Source organism: Oratosquilla oratoria, chromosome 33 (genome assembly GCF_046742065.1).
Source record: "Oratosquilla oratoria isolate Oo_2021 chromosome 33, ASM4674206v1, whole genome shotgun sequence".
Classification (NCBI taxonomy): domain Eukaryota; kingdom Metazoa; phylum Arthropoda; class Malacostraca; order Stomatopoda; family Squillidae; genus Oratosquilla; species Oratosquilla oratoria.
Genome location: NC_134809.1, coordinates 39870309 through 39887808, shown reverse-complemented (window position 1 = coordinate 39887808; position 17500 = coordinate 39870309). Strand labels below are relative to the sequence as shown.

Below are 17500 nucleotides of genomic sequence, written 5' to 3'. Positions count from 1 at the left end.
GTCATTTTAAACTTTTAATAAGATATGTTAGTTTTACCGTACCAAGCGAACCTGCAAAACATCCCAAATCTATTACGTAGTTTTAACATTAATGTAGGTTTTAACAATAAGAACACTAAGACAATCTCCATAAATAATTTCGTTAATAGGGATAAAGGGTATGTGTACAGAATACCTTGTAAATCATGTAACCATTTTTATGTTGGTCAGACTGCTAAAACACTCAAAGCACGAATTAATCAACACAAGAAATACGTTAGAGAGGGAAACCAATGTAGCGGTATATTTAACTACATGAACAATTTTAACCACCCAGTTGACCGGGATAACAACAAAATCATCATATGTAACAATAACATCACAGAAAGAAATTTAATTGAATACAGTTTGATCAAATCTAGTAAGGAAATAAATGTTAATCTCCATCAATTTTGTACAAATCAAGTAATTACGTTTGCCAAGAAATTTTTAAATTGTTCAAATTGTAATGTACCAGTTGTGAACAGTTGTCCCATACTTATTGGTTACTAAGACGGCAGTAAAAATCACGTGTACCTCTTCCAATAACTCTCCGAATTCCTTTTTCATCATGTCTCAGTCATATATTCTGTACCTTGTTTCTTTCTTTTAGAATTATTTCTTTATATCAGCACTGAAGATGTAATTATACGAAAGCGCTTTGCTTCGTTAGTTTATTTTTCCTAGCGATCATATATATATATATATATATATATATATACATATATATAAATATATATATATATATATATATATATATATATGTATATATATATATAATGTACACTGAATGGTTTCCAGTGATCAATTAATATTTTTTTTCAACCACAAATCACTTTTAATTCCATGCCATCGCAGTCGAGACTGAAGAATCGCTCGATGGAGGCATCCGTTGGAAATTGAAACGTGGACGAGCCGAGGATTCGAACCCAGCTAACCCGTAACAAAGTTACAGTGACTGGTGCCTCCATTGAGCGATTCTTCAGTCTCGACTGCGATAGCATGGAATTAAAATTGATTTGTGATATATATATATATATATATATATATATATATATATATATATATGTGTGTGTGTGTGTGTGTGTGTGTGTGTGTGTGTGTGTGTGTGTGTGTGTGTGTGTGTGTGTGTGTGTGTGTGTGTGTGTGTGTGTGTGTGTGTGTGTGTGTGTGTGTGTGTGTGTGTGTGTGTGTGTGTGTGTGTGTGTGTGTGTGTGTGTGTGTGTGTGTGTGTGTGTGTGTGTGTTGGAATAGGCTCAAGGAAAGATAAACTACCGAAGCAGAGCAATTTCGTACATTCGCATCTTCGATGCCGGTACAAAGAAGAAATTATAGCAGAAATGAAAAAAATACAGAAATATATAATTGAGTAAGCCCTGGTTAAGAAGGAATTCAGGTAGTGGAAGAGATACAGTTTTACCGCCGTTCTGGTAATCAATAGATAATTGAGATAATCCCTCACAAATATTACAATTTTACAATTTAAACAACTTTGAAATATCTTTGCATACATATATGTCTAATTTGTACAAACCTTGATAAATTTCAGCGTTTATCCCCATAAAAGACTTGATCGGATTGCAATGTTTTTTCCGTAATGCTGTTGTTAATTACAATGACTTTGACCTCCAATCAACTGGGTATTAAAAACTGCTCATGTGAACGAGAGAATTAGAATATCACTAGATTGGATTCCTTGTCTAACTTATTTTTTGTGCTGAGTGATTTGTGTTGTGAGCGTTTTGGTAGTTTGACTAACCAGCTGATCAGAACGCTTCCTAATTTCTAACTATCGCTCTCAAAAAAGACAGTGACTTTCATATTACTAAAGCTAATTAGTATAATTTTGTAGTAATTGTGAACAAGAAGGATTATCCAAAAAAACTACTCAAGGACCAATATACTTATGTCCAACTTACAAAAAATCCCATAGAATTAGCGAATAAACATTTCAACAACAAAAATAGAAGTTTTACTAAAAGAAAACAGTGAACTGATCAAGAAGTTTATTTCTATCAGCCTTCCTTTACCTAGCATGTATTATTTGATTAAGACACATAAGATAAATAACTCTGTGAGACCAATTATTTCTTCAGTAGTTTCAGCCTCTTACAAACTCTCGAAATGGTTTAAAACAATTCTTAGGTATTTCGAACTATTTCAACTCCCCACGTTAAGAACAGGTTAGACCTGACTCATATAAGTAAATGTAAATTAGTTTTATATAAGATGAACAATCTAGTGAATTTGATCAATTTCACGCTGAAGATGAGAAGAAAGAGATTTTGCCTTTCTTTGATTGTTATATTTATCGCCATGAAAGTGGGTTGAAGTTCGATTTATCTCGCCAACCTACCCATGTTTGTTCATATGCACACTATTATTCTTCACATCCTGATGGCGAGAAACGATCTGTTTTTTTCTTTCAGGTTCCTCAAGGCTTTGCTCATTTGTAGCCGAGTTCTTCGATGATGAAATCACATATATATATGATATTGCCCATAAGCTGAGATATCATAGGCATCTGATTGATACGGCTAACAATTGTGGCAAAATAACTTTCTACAACCCCCAGCCAAAACAAATATTCAGCAAGAAAAGTATTTTCGTTTTACCTTACCAATCAAACTTGCAGGACATCCCATATTTGTTACGCAATTTTAATTTCAATTTTATTTTTACAACATGAATACTGTAAAACATTTTCACAAAAATATTTCCGTCAATTATGATAAAGGTGTGTGTAAAAAATTCTTGCAAATCTTGTAATCAGTTTTATGTTCATCAGACTGCCAAAAACACTCACAAAACTAATCACCTAACGCAAGAAACATGATAAAGGGGGAAACTAATCTAGCAATACTTTCATTCACATAAGCAATTTTAACCACCCAGTTGACTAGGATAACGCCAAAGTCATTAGATATAACAAGAACATCACAGAAAAAAATAGTTGAATGCAGTTTGATCAAATCTAGTATGAATATAAACGTAAACCTCCATCAAGTTCTGTGCAAATTAGATAGTTATATATGCAAAGAAATTTCTAAATTGTCTAAATTGTAAAAATGTACCAGTTGTTAGCAATTGTTCCAATTGTTTATAGAATACAGCGATAAAATCATGCGTACCTCTCCTACTACCTCTTCGAGTTCCTTCTTTACCATGGCTTATCCTGTCATATATCTGTAAGTTTTTCTTTCTACTGTAATTTCTTCTTTATACTAGCATTGAAGATATAAATATATGAAAGTACCCTGCTTCGTTAGTTTATCATTCCTGGTGATTACTTCGAATATAAAAACACGTTTGTAGTGTTTTATTGCATACATGTGTGTGTGTGTGTGTGTGTGTGTGTGTGTGTGTGTGTGTGTGTGTGTGTGTGTGTGTGTGTGTGTGTGTGTGTGTGTGTGTGTGTGTGTGTGTGTGTGTGTGTGTGTGTGTGTGTGTGCGTGTGCAAGTGAATTTTTGAAGAATATTAGCCTGTATCCATAATAACTTCCAAAGTAGAGATGAAAATATTAATTATTATTCCAAGCTAAAAGTTATTTCTGAAAGACTTTCAATGTTAATTTAACGTAAGTTAGGAGTTCACTTGATCTGGACTGGAAGATTTGCGCTTTGACATTTCTATTATGGTCTAGTATAAATAAAACTGCACGCACGTGGTAATAAAACTACATTGGTAACCACTGTTACTTTTATGAAAATATTATGAATAATTCTTTTCCTCCGATTCCCGGCAATGACTGTTTCCTGACCCCAACAATAGTCCCCAAAGTGTGTACGTAGGTCAAAGGTGATGGCTTCGGCCGCAGTTACTACGCGCCTCCTGGCGTAGGAACCTCGGCTTTTACCTCTTCATGAGGATTCCCCATTTCCAGTCGATCTCCCATGGCAAACAGAGCACCGGGCCTGCAACATTTGCCTTGCCCGGACTCGACAGCACAATGATCTTAAAAACATCTACCAAAAGAAAACCAAACAGAAGCAGCGAAAATAGTCGTCTTCTGCAAGCCAAGTGGATTGGGGATAATGGGGAATATATGGTGCGAAATATGTCAGAAGATCAGTACTGCCTTTTTATGAGAATCGGAAAGATTCGAACACACGACAAAGTGAATGCGAAACGAGCACGCTTTTCATTGCTCCACCAATGCATATCCCAACAAGCTACCTCACAAACTTTTAAATAATTTACAAGAAGTGGTCACCTATAGCGAGGCAGGTGCGTGGGTCATCCTAAGTAACCACTTTTGCGATAATACCTGTGTTGGCCAGATGGTCGTAACATTAGTACCAGGATATCGGAACAACAAATAATGTTCATATGAAAAGATAAATGCCATCGTAATCCGCATTTGGGAAGGAAATCACACCTCGGGTTGGAATGGTACTACCATAATATATACACAGTATATATATATATATATATATATACATATGTATGTATATATAAATATATATATGTATGTATATATATGTGTATATATATATATATATGTATGTATATATTAATATATATATATATATATGTATATATATACATATATATATATATATGCATATATATACATATATATATATATATATATATATATCCAAATTTTTAGAATCGTTATGTACCTCGGAAAAAACAATACAAAATTATCGCGAGGTCAATGGTTACCTGACTCAATTAGCCTCGGCACCTTCCTTCCACTAGGAAGAAATGGAAGGAAGAATGGAGGTTTAGGTAAAGGCATGGGAACTATCTTTTTTTATTTAATGCAGAGCTTTCGCCTAACAGTTAGGCATCTTCAGCGCTAATGAATACAATGTGCAAGGGTCGAGTATTTATACACAATACGCGGATCACAAACGCTTCAGTGCTGACCCGGTCAACCAATCAGGAGGCAGGACGCGTAGCGCCGCCCACTGACCAAATGGCCGTAAACCTATAACGGAGCTCAACTTCTTTGGATGTGGCGATAGTAAATGGGTCTGGAGTCTGTCTGTTCATGGCAGGGTTTCTTTCTTTTATGTACTAGGATTCCAGAATATGAAGGCGTGTGTTGTTGGTTTCTGTCTGTGGGATCGTAATGCCCTCCTCCAAGTTCTTCCTTGTCAGTGGGGTCTGATGTACGTCTTCGTGGTGTCGTTTGATGGCTTCGTTGGAGAGGTGAAGTGTGAGTCGCCTAGTGAGCTTCGTCGTAGTCATTCCTATGTACGTTTCATTAAGGGCTTCACAGTTCCCTTTCCTGCAGGTGTATTCATGTAAAAGATGGCTACGCTGAAGTTCCGGGGTACTTTAGTAAGGGTTATTCTAAATAAGGAGTTGGGATGTCCTCATATTTTTGTAGAAAATGACCAGATCTTTTTTGTCGTTGTCGTTGGTTGGTTTCAAGTCTCTGCGGATGATTTTTCTAAGTACGTCCTCGTCGGCTCTACAGTATAATGGGTGAATATAATGTTTTTGTAGAAAAAAAATATTCTGTCTACTCTTACTGAGCTTTCAGCTGTGGGTGAGTACCATCTGTCAAAGTGCTTATTGATGGTGAGTTTCAGCCACCAAACTGCATTTTTACAATGAAGGATCCCTCTCCCATCCAACCAACAGGTACTGCCTTGACCCGAAGTTTCCTACCCCCCACCCCCAGCTGAATAAAGATGCCTGACGTCAGATGACCTTGACAGAAAAGAAAAATGGTAAAATCCTGTTCTCCCAATGTTTGAAAACTTTCGCCAGGCTTAGCAAAATGTTTAAAAATACAACATTGTGCGTGACTGCTGTACCCTCTCTGTTGATCAGAATTAATATCAGTCATGCAGACACGTGCCATTAGTGGCATTCCACCGGGGGTATTTGGTCGAAAGGCAGGGTGACAGGGTAGAATCTGAACAGCGAGGAACTACACCACCGCGCCGCTCCTTCTGACATTTTTTTATCACCAATTTTATTCTGACGAACGTCAAGTTTCAGTTATGAATGACAATTAGTGTGATGTTTTCAGAATGGTGGACACCCAATGCCTTAATTGTCTGATGTAAGACTAAAGACGACAATGCTACTCTTGGACACCCTCCACCCTTTACGGTTCTATGAAACATCCGAAGCAAAAGGAGTTAAAATCTAGGAAACATCAGAAACCAGAAGCACTCCTTGACATCCACGTATGTGTTCAAAAGATGATTTTGTTCTAAACATCAAAGAAGAACGAGATTTACGTGTGCCCAATAAAAAAATATCTAAAATATATATATATACATACATATATATATATATATATATATATATATATATATATATACATATATATATATATATATATATATATATATATATATATATATATATATAGATAGATAGATAGATAGATATACATATATATATGTATATGTATATATATATATATAAATATGTGTGTATACATATATATATATATATATATATATATATATATATATATATATATATGTATGTATGTATTTGGAAGAAAGTATATGCTAGACTCGTCGTTTGCCAACTTATTCCGACGTTTCGAACCCTGTTCGGGGTTCGTCTTCAGGGTGATACAGTGGTAGCAATGAGAAATCAATATAAAGGGGGTCTCTCTCGTACACTGGGACAGGTAACCCCAGTAACCGTTACATTCCAGAAACAAACACAAGTAGAATATATCAAAAATAAAAACTATAATACAGAATTATACATACATCCATAAGATAAACCCGCAAAGAGTTTACAATAAAATAAATAAGAAAATATAATGAAGATTGAAAAAGTCTATACGATGCACGCTGGGACACACCACGTGGAACAAATGTCCCGCGAACCATGTACCGCCACAGACCAAAGAAATTGGAACAATAAAGTGAACAAAAACAGTCTCTCACCGTTAATAAGTTACGTAAATAAAATGTTAATAATACAAAACACACAAAAAAATTACCGTCGTAATAATACAAAAAACACACAACAAAAAACAAATTACGATGAATGTTTCCTCTCCGACCTGTCCTTCGCTCCCGTTACATTCCGGAAACAAACACAAGTAGAACATACTAAAAATCTAATAAAAACTATAAAACTATAAAGTAAACACGCAAAATAATTCAGAATAAAATCAATAAGAAAGTATAATGAAGATTGAAAAAAGGCACCGAAGGAGAGGCTGGAGAGGAAACATTCATTATAATTTGTTTTTGTTGTGTGTTTTATTTGTATTATTATGACGGTAATTTGTTTTTTAGGTGTGTGTTTTGTATTAATAACATTCCGTTTATGTAAGTTATTAACGGTGAGAGACTGTTTTCGTCCACTTTATTGTTCCAATTTCTTTGGTCTGTGGCGGTACATGCTTCGTGGGACATTTGTTCCACGTGGTGTGTCCCAGCGTGCAGCGTGTAGAGTTTTTCAATCTTCATTATATTTTCTTATTTATTTTATTGTAAACTCTTTGCGGGTTTATTTTATGGATGTATGTATAATTCTGTATTATAGTTTTTATTTTTTATATGTTCTACTTGTGTTTGTTTCTGGAATGTAACGGTTACTGGGGTTACCTGTCCCAGTGTACGAGGGAGACCCCCTTTATATTGATTTCCTATTGCTACCACTGTATCACCCTGAAGACGAACCCCGGACAGGGTTCGAAACGTCGGAATAAATTGGCAAACGACGAGTCCAGCGTATACTTTCTTCCAAAAATGGTTCCTGGACTCCAGCTATTTACGAATATATATATATATATATATATATATATATATATATATATATATATATTATATATATGTACATATATAATATATATATATATATATTATATATATGTAATATATTATATATATATATATATATATATATACATATATATATATATGTATATATATACATATATATATACACATATATATATATATATATATATATATATATACATAGATATACATATATTTACACACACATATATATGTATATATATATATATACATATGTGTGTGTATAAATATTACAGGTGAATGAAATGGCTTCGACTAGAAGATCCTGCAAAAATAAGCTTGACGTATTCTGCTACACCTGCGGTGAATACAGCTTTGTACCTTACAGGAATCTAGTCGCAAGTTTCATAAAGCGCGCTTATCATTCTTATCTTGGTATTTAACTTGGTGACCAGGATGAAGATTTGGCGCCACACATGGTATGCAAGTCATGCACCGAGTATTTACGTCAGTACGTCAGTGGACCAAAGGCAAGAAGATTTCTCTGAAATCTGGATTTCCTATGGTTTGAAGGGAGCCGACAAACCATGTCACTGACTGCTACTTCTGCGCTAATGATGTGACTGGAATCAATAGAAAGAACCGAAGCAGCCTCAAGTATCCTGATCTTGTATCAGCACGTCGTCCTGTAGCTCACTGTGATGAGCGGAAGTTTTTGCCCTGAGTTGTGCACAATGACGTCGCAACGTTAAATTTACATGTACTTACCTTTATCAATGTCTATTATTCAATTTACAGAAATTGAAGTTTGGAACATTTGATAAATACATTCTGTTAGATTCTTTTCTCCTAAAACATTTTTTGGATGAGAAATATTAACGAAAATCAACAGATGATGTCACAAAAATGTAATCAATTCAATCAGAAGATCGGAATTATAAAAATCAAATTAGCATAAAAACCTGACCTGATTGAGAAAAGTAGATGTCATTTTTTTATGCAGTGGTGCAAAAATATCCTAATTCAGTTAAAAAAAACATAGACAACTTATCATTTTTTGTAACACAGTATAATATTATTTTGAATTAGTCTACGGGTATAATGTGCCAAATTTCAATGTACATTTGTATACTCTTATATAAAATGACGCACCTTTTAGATCTTGTTACGGTTTAAGAAGGGATGACTCGATGGAACTAAAAAGACAGCCATCTGAAGGAATTCTCAAGCGGCAGATACCCTTTTCATCCAAAGCTCAGTCCCACGGCTACTTAGACTTTCTTTCTCGGAGCTACGTCACTGCGCTGAACGGGATCGCTACCATCGTCGCCCAGTACTCAGAGACGACTTCCGATGACGTCATACCCGTCAGAAAAAATGTGACAAATGTCCAATCACGTCACCTCCAGATATGTAGTAACTCGCTGCCTTTCCACGCCTTTACATATTTCGTTCTAGGTGTCGGCAAAAGATTAAAATCATCTGGCGGCAGGATCTTGTGACGAAGAACTTAAGGGCATTACATCCATTATTTTTTTAACAATTTTATTCAAGTAAAATTGTGATATCTAAAGTTCAAGTATGTGTGTTTGTGTGTGTGCGCGCGCGCGCGTGTGTGTCTGTGTGTGTGTGTGTGTGTGTGTGTGTGTGTGTGTGTGTGTGTGTGTGTGTGTGTGTGTGTGTGTGTGTGTGTGTGTGTGTGTGTGTGTGTGTGTGTGTGTGTGTGTATGCGTGTTTGTGTTTGTATCTGTTGTGTATTTTTGGTGAGCATGTGCTTTTGTGTATGTTCACATGTGTGTGCATGCATGCGCACTGACTTGCGTGCGTGCACGCACATGTGCATGTGAGTGTTCTCCTCCAGACAACGAAAGTAATGTTTTTGTGCGCCACTCGCTCGCCTGTGCCGTTGAATTGTTCATTCAAGGACCTTGATGAAAAAAGGCGAACCCTTTAGACTGTCCTTAGTCTACATCAATTGCTCTCACACCAGATTTTCTGGAATCTGCCTCGCCCCTTCCCCATTGTCTTTTGCAAGATCCGGCCAGTACGCTCCATCTCTCTTTCCTTCCAATAGGAGGCTTTCGATCTTTTTTCCCACTTGATATGTGTTCTCCTGTCTTTGGTTTCGATGTCTTCAGAAGGAGAGTATCAACAGGACGCTCCCTTCTCCTCCTCCTCTTCTTCTTCCTCCTCCTTCTACTCCGACGGCTCCTCCTCCTCCCCTTTCTACACCGAAGACACTTGAAGACTTCAAGTTGGTACCCACTGTTCTCTTAGCTTTTGTCTCGCACGGGGCAGCCATGGGGACGCAGGGATGAAGTGGGGTGTAATGGGAGGCACCTTATTTTTGTGTTGCTTTGGCCTTTTTTGCGTCAAGACGTTGTGGAATCCTTTATTGCATCAGGTGTGTGGTTCAAGCAGGGCATAAAACCCGGCTTTATAAGTCTCGACCCGTCTGTGCACGTGCTACCTTCTGAATCTTTTATTATATGCAGCGCCGGGGAGGCCTCTGGACCCAGTGGAATGAAATCGCCTGAAGCTCTCTTGTCTATGGTCATTAGGTCTATGGCTGAAAGCCTCTCTTATTAATATATATATATATATATATATATATATATATATATATATATATATATATGTATATATATATATATGTACAACATTGAATGGGTTCCGGTGAATAGCTATACATTTCTTATCAACCACAATACACTTTAATTCTAAGCCATCAACATCGGGTGTCCCGTGGAGGTTACATGCAGAAATTGAAACGTTCAACTCATTTTTGCGTTCAACTCATTTTGCGCTCAACCCATTGTTCTATCATAGTGGAGATGGGTTGAACGCAAATATTTGTGTATGTGTATGTAACTCGAGCATACAAATATATATAAGAAAAGTTGCGTCCAACTTATATTTCTCTTGATGGAACAATCGATTAGGTCACTACAGCACGTGTTACGCGCTAACCAGGTTTGAGTCCTTGGTTGTACCACGTTTCAATTTCTGCATGTAGCCTCCACGGGACACCCGATGTTGATGGCTTAGAATTAAAGAAGTTCATTGTGGTTGATAAAAATATATCGCTATTCACTGAGACCCATTCAGTTTTCTATAAATAATTTCCCGCGTTCGTATACTTACCAGTTGTACTATCATAATGGAAATGAGTTGAACGCAAAATTTCGTGTATGTATGTATGACTCGAGCATACAAATATATATAAGAAAAGTTGCGTTCAACTTATATCTCTCATGATGAAGCAATGGTTTAAGTCACTACAGCACTTGTTACGCGCTAACCAGGTTCGAGTCCTTGGTCGTACCACGCTTTAATTTCTGCATGTAACCTCCACGGGACACCCGATGTTGATGACTTAGAATTAAAGTGCATTGTGGTTGATATATATATATATAGTATATATATATATATATATATATATATATATATATATATATATATATATATAATTAAATCAGTCTGTGCCACAAAAATAAAAACGAAAGAAAGCAAGAACCATCGCTAATCACACCATAGGTAGGAATATTACGCCAGGATGCGCTTAGTTGTGTTAGGACCCGTCACCTTTGCCCCTTGTGTTCGGGTTATCTGCAGAAGCGCCAGAAGCCATTTGATAGAGCCTCGGGTTCACCTCGTGCAAGACCTAAACAGACGCATCACAGCGTTAGTAAGCAATCATCTTAAATGTAATCACATTGAACTAAGCCTTTACTGAGACGAGCCATCACGTGGGCGTTCATGTTTATGTTCAAAACTCACGGGGCCACGCAAGCGAGGACCGCCTCAATCCTGAATTATATGTAATCAAACATGCACGAGGACACACAGCATGGTTTCTCCAAGGGTAAGTCATGTGTGACTAATCTTCTATCCTTTTACACTTAAGTATATAAGGCGTCAGATAACAATGAAAATAACGATGTTATTTATCTTTACTTTAGCAAAGCGTTCGACAAGGTGCCTCACCAGAGACTACTAAATAAAATCAAGGCCCATGGCATAGGAGGAAAAGTGTTAGAATGTATTAGAGCTTGGATTAGTAACAAAAAACAGCGGGTCATCATAAATGGAATAAAATCTAGATGGGGCAATGTTACTAGCGGGGTCCCCCAGGGCTCGGTTTTGGGTACCTTGTTGTTCATTATGTATATAAATGACTTAGACGATGGGATAAATAGAGATGTTAGTAAGTTTGCGGACGACACTAAAATAGGACGCCTAATTAGGTCAGGAGACGACGCAGAGATTCTGCAGGATGATCTTAATAGATTGTTAACATGGTCGGAGAAATGGCAAATGAACTTCAATATCTCTAAATGTAGCGTGTTAAACGTAGGGCTACACAAACCCGAAAATAGATACATCTTAGATAACACGTTTTTAGAAAAATCTGAGTGCGAGAGGGACTTGGGAGTTCTGGTGAGTCCGGACCTTAAAACCAGGAAGCAGTGTATTAGCGCCAGAAATAAAGCTAACAGAGCATTAGGTTTCATTGCTAGGACGATAACGAATAGGAGTGCAGAGGTAATTATCAAACTCTATCTAGCGATAGTTAGACTATCCTTGACCATGCGGTACAGTTTTGGTCTCCGTCCTACAGAATGGACATAAATTCACTAGAATCAGTACAGAGAAGAATGACCAAAATGATACATGGACTCGGAAATTTGCCTTACGAAGAGAGGCTTAGGCACCTAAACTTACACTCTCTGGAAAGACGCAGAGTGCGGGGTGATCTAATAGAAGTGTTCAAGTGGATCAAAGGCTATAACAAGGGTGATGCAAATAAGGTCATTATAATAAAACAAGAGGGCAGGACTCGCAGTAATGGGTATAAACTGGACAAATTTAGATTTAAGAAGGAAATAGGCAAGAATTGGTTTACTAATAGGGTGGTCGATGAATGGAATAAACTTAGTAACCATGTAGTAAGCGCTGAAACTATCAGTTGTTTAAAAAAAACGATTAGACAACTTTATGGATGGGGATGACAGGTGATGATGGATACGGAGCTGCCTAGTGTAGGCCTTATGGTCTCTTGCAGTCTCCTTTATTCTTATATTCTTATGTTCTTATGTGTGTGTGTGTGTGTGTGTGTGTGTGTGTGTGTGTGTGTGTGTGTGTGTGTGTGTGTGTGTGTGTGTGTGTGTGTGTGTGTGTGTGTGTGTGTGTGTGTGTGTGTGTGTATGTGTGTGTGTATGTGTGTGTGTGCGTGTGTGTGTGTGTGTGTATGTGTGTGTGTGTGTGTGTGTATGTGTGTGTGTGTGTGTGTGTGTGTGTGTGTGTGTGTGTGTGTGTGTGTGTGTGTGTGTGTGTGTGTGTGTGTGTGTGTGTGTGTGTGTGTGTGTGTGTGTGTGTGTGTGTGTGTGTGTGTGTGTGTGTGTGTGTGTTAATACTAAGGTTCTAGTCTTATGTACTATTGATATCCGACTGGGTCCCGCTGGTGCTCTGAAGGTCCTGTGTTCAATCATTAGGCTCGAACATCATGTGCGGAGCATAACACCATGAAATATCAACAGTGAGAACGCTATTTTCTTTCATCCGAGCATCCTTTCCTCAACGGAGTCTCAAGTTGGAACTTTGACTTCAGCCGCCCTTCCTTTCTTCCTCTCTTGCCTCGATGTGAGCATGGTTGCTGTCCATGGCTCTGGACTGACAGTGAAGAATAAGCTAAGGAAGATGAGGCTACGAGCCCACTGACTTGAGAGAATGTGAGAATCTTAATAGAAGCGACAGTGAGGAAGATCTGAAAGAATATACGGATGGGATGAGGGGATGAAAGGAAGGATAATATCAAAGGTGAGGAAAGGCCCAGGAGTGACAACGGAGAGGGAGGACATGGAGTGGGAGTAGAAATAATTTGTGGAGTGAATGGGGCTTCCAGTGTAGATATGGAGTAGAGATATGGAGTAAGAATAGAAGAAAGAGGAGGAGGGGGAGAGAGTGAAGGAGGAGGAGCAAGTCCAATTAGTCCAAAGAAAGGAGGAGTAGTTGGTGGAGTGTGAAAAGGAGGTGTCGGTTCGATCGGTGGGTTGTATAAGCGGAGAACGCTGGAGGTAGAGGAGCACAAAGGTGGGGGAAGGGGAGATTAGATATCTTTAATTCGATAAATAAAGCTGGGGAAGAGATGAAGGTGAAGGAAGAAGAAGAGAAGGAGGGGAGGAAGAGGTGGTGGTGGTCGAATAAAGGTCAGTGGGAAGTAGTTCAGAAATAGTTTGAAATGTAGGCCAGAAGTCCGTGGCAAAGTAAAGAATTACAAACATTTTCGTGGCCATAAATTATATACCTCTGGATAATATTGAACGGTTCGCACCAGGCGAGGAGATGGACCCGTCACAAAACCAGTTCACAGTCGACCGAGACCCCCATCACTCCCCGAATTTATTCCTCTCTTTAATAGAAGCGTCTGGTATTAGGTAGTGTTCGACCTTTGAGGTCCAGTGCAGAACTGCCGGCCTATCCCCTGGCGATCGATACAGCCTCTGTTCCACCATGCTGGCCTAGATATGTTATTCTTAGCTGCTATATAATCGTAAAGTATGTATTGTATTAGATGAGCAGATGATAGTTAAAACTGAGGTAGTATTAAAAAGGGAACCTGTAAAGTAAAAACAAAATGCCTCCAAGAATGAGAGATAGAGAGAAAAGAAGATGAAGAACACAAGGAGGAAGAACAGAAGGAAACTAAAGGTAGAGGAAGAGGAGTAGAAGAAAGAGGAGGTGAGGGAGAAGAAGGAGAAAGTGGAGGGTAAATAGGAGGGAAAAGGAGAAGAAAGCTAAAAATGAATGAGGACCAGAAAAAAGAGGAGGGATGGGAAGGAGAGAAAGAGGAAGAGAGGTGAAAGTCCAGGGAGGAGGAGGAGGAGGAGGAGGAGGAGGAGGAGAGGAGGAGGTGAAGGAGGAGGAGGAGGAGGAGGAGGAGGAGGAGGAGGAGGAGGAGGAGGAGGAGGTGGAGAACGGTGCCGAAGGGAGAAGGTCTCGCGCATGTTGACAGGAGTGTGGTCTCAGTCAGTCAGTCAGTCCCCCGCTGACCGTCGACAGGAACTGGGCGTCGTCATGCGCTGATTCGGGGGCTGTGCCCGTCTCGTCTCTCGTGTCGTACTCGGTCCGCCCCCGCCTGCGGCTGTGACGTAGGTTCCTAAGCCACCTTGTGTCTTCTTCGTGGTTGGCCAGGGAGGCCCTGCAAGTAGTGTGTCCTTTGTCTTGTTCATTGGAGCGTGGTCATGTTTACTCACTCAAGTGTGTGGTTGGCCGATGGAGTGCGTGTGTGTGTATCTTCTCTTTTCTTTGTGAGACTGGAATATGTCGACCGTATTCCCGTTTGGCCTTTTAGCTTTGAATTCACTCCTGCTTGTGCCTGTGGAACACGCTTCTCTTGATTTTTTTCGTGTGTTACTTTTTAGTTTACATATGGATTTGTTGATCAATTTTTATTACGTTTACTCAGTTTGCTCCAAACGTATGTAAGTCGAATTCTCTCCCTCTGATGGAGCTTTGCATCTTTTATTCTTTTTGCGTCATATGTCCTTGCGACACTTCAGGTATTTAGCTTTGTACACGTGTGCGTGTGTGTGTGTATGTGTGTGTACGCACGTGTGCGACGATTCTATGTATTTTATTCTTGATGACACCAAATGATTTTATTCAGCTTAGTATAACTCATTTTTGCAAATTGAAGTAGTATCTTATATCACGAATACCTCATGAGATCCAAATAATTTTGCGACATCTTTTACGTGTCTCAATGGCCTTGCGTGCGTCATACATTTGCTGTGCATTAGTTGCAGATACCCAAACCTACCCCACCAACTTCCTTCCTTCCTTCTGCACGCATGTCTCAGAGATTTATGTAAACGTGTCTCCATCGTAGTCCCCTCGACAACATTTTGTTTGCAGAAAATAATTTCATCACAAGGTGACCACTGATATACATATATATATATATATATATATATATATATATATATATATATATATATATATATATATATATATATATATATATAATACTCGACAGCAAATAATGGACCGAACGTTATCGTCTAAGACATTTTCAAAGGTCACCTTTGAAAATGTCTTAAATAGACGAAAACGTTCGGTCACCTTTCATTTTATTTTCCAAGTGGTTTTATTACACACACACACACACACACACACACATATATATATATATATATATATATATATATATATATATATATATATATATATATATATACATACATATACATATATATGAGGAGTAGAGGGAAACACACGAGTAGAACAGGGGTTTATTCCTTGACTAGTTTCGCACAGTGATGCTTCTTCAGAAAGAATGGTTTGCATTACAGAATAACTGATATTAAATACAAAAAATATTAGGAGAAAGAGGGTATAAGGGAAGGTCACTTCCTATTCAGGGTGGCAGTGTGAGGGAGTGTGTGTGAAAAATTAATTGACGAAGCCCATCCCCTCTATTTCTGTATGAGGGGACGGAGAAACAGACTCGCCGATTTAATCAAACAGCCTTGCTGTGGATGTGCTGTGTCTTGCGACACTTCTTCTAACTCAGAGTAGTGGGCGAAATGCAAGGATGACCCGTCATTCAGGAGGAGCCAATATAAGAGTGAGGGAAGGGGAGTGGATGGGAGTGTAGTATGTAGGGCTGAAATGGGTGGGAATGGTTTTCATGCCTTTTTTTTTTTGGGGGGGGGGTTACCTCCCTTGGAAGGGGGAAAAGCCTTTGGTATATGTATATGTATATGTATATATATATATATATATATATATATATATATAAATGTAAATATATATATATATATATATACATGTATATATATGTGTGTGAATTTGTGTGTGTGTGTGTGTGTGTCTGTGTGTGTGTGTGTGTGTGTGTGTGTGTGTGTGTGTGTGTGTGCGTGTGTGTGTGTGTGTGTGTGTGTGTGTGTGTGTGTGTGTGTGTGTGTGTGTGTGTGTGTGTGTGTGTGTGTGTGTGTGTGTGTGTGTGTGTGTGTGTGTGTGTGTGTGTGTGTGTGTGTGTGTGTGTGTGTGTGTTTACCTAGTTGTACCTAGTTGTATTTTGTGGGAGAAGAGCTGTGCTTGTAGGGACCCGCAGTTGTATCTTTCCGCATCCAGTTCTTAAAGTCCTGTATAGTTTTAGCACTCACTGTTTTCTCATTATGTTTGTTCCAGATATCTATCACTCTATGTGAGAAGATATTCTTTTTCAGATCTCTTCTGTAACTGTCTTTCTTAAGTTTCTTCTCGTGTTCTCTTGTATTTATTCTGTCACATTTTAGTAGGTCATCACTATCAAGAATTTCCATCCCTTTCATAATTCTGTAAATGGTTATCAAATCACCTATTTCTATTATTTGTTCCAGGGTTGATAAATTTAGTTTATCCAATCTTTCTTCGTATGTCAAATCGCAAAGTGTTGGTGCCATCTTTGAATTCTATTTTTTTTTTTTTTTTTGTACTAGGTGTTCATAGTGACTGCGTATTCCAATTTTGGTCGTATTAGTGTAACTAGTATTTTCTTTACCATTTTTTCATCCATGTAGTCAAAGGTCACTTTCATTGATCTTAATAAGTTGAAAGTTTCTCCGAATAATTTGTTGACGCGTTTGCCTGGTGTCATGTCATTGCTGATAGTTACTCCTAGGTCCCTTTCCGAGTATACCTTTTTAACTTCCTTTGTACCAATTCTATATTGACCCGGGATTCTATTTTTGCTTTTTCCAAAACCCATTATACTACATTTCTTAATGTTGAAGTT

The 17500-nt window shown here is 38.1% G+C and overlaps 1 protein-coding gene across 1 annotated transcript in view; it reads left to right on the top strand.

Annotated features, from left to right (window-relative positions):
- The first annotated feature begins 14769 nt into the window (after positions 1-14769).
- Positions 14770-17500, top strand: part of synr (BH3-only protein sayonara) — a 93735-nt gene continuing 91004 nt past the window's right edge. Inside the window, exon 1 of the mRNA XM_076173067.1 lies at positions 14770-14870. The gene's annotated coding sequence lies outside the window, so the exon portion shown is untranslated. The remainder of the gene's footprint in view (positions 14871-17500) is intronic.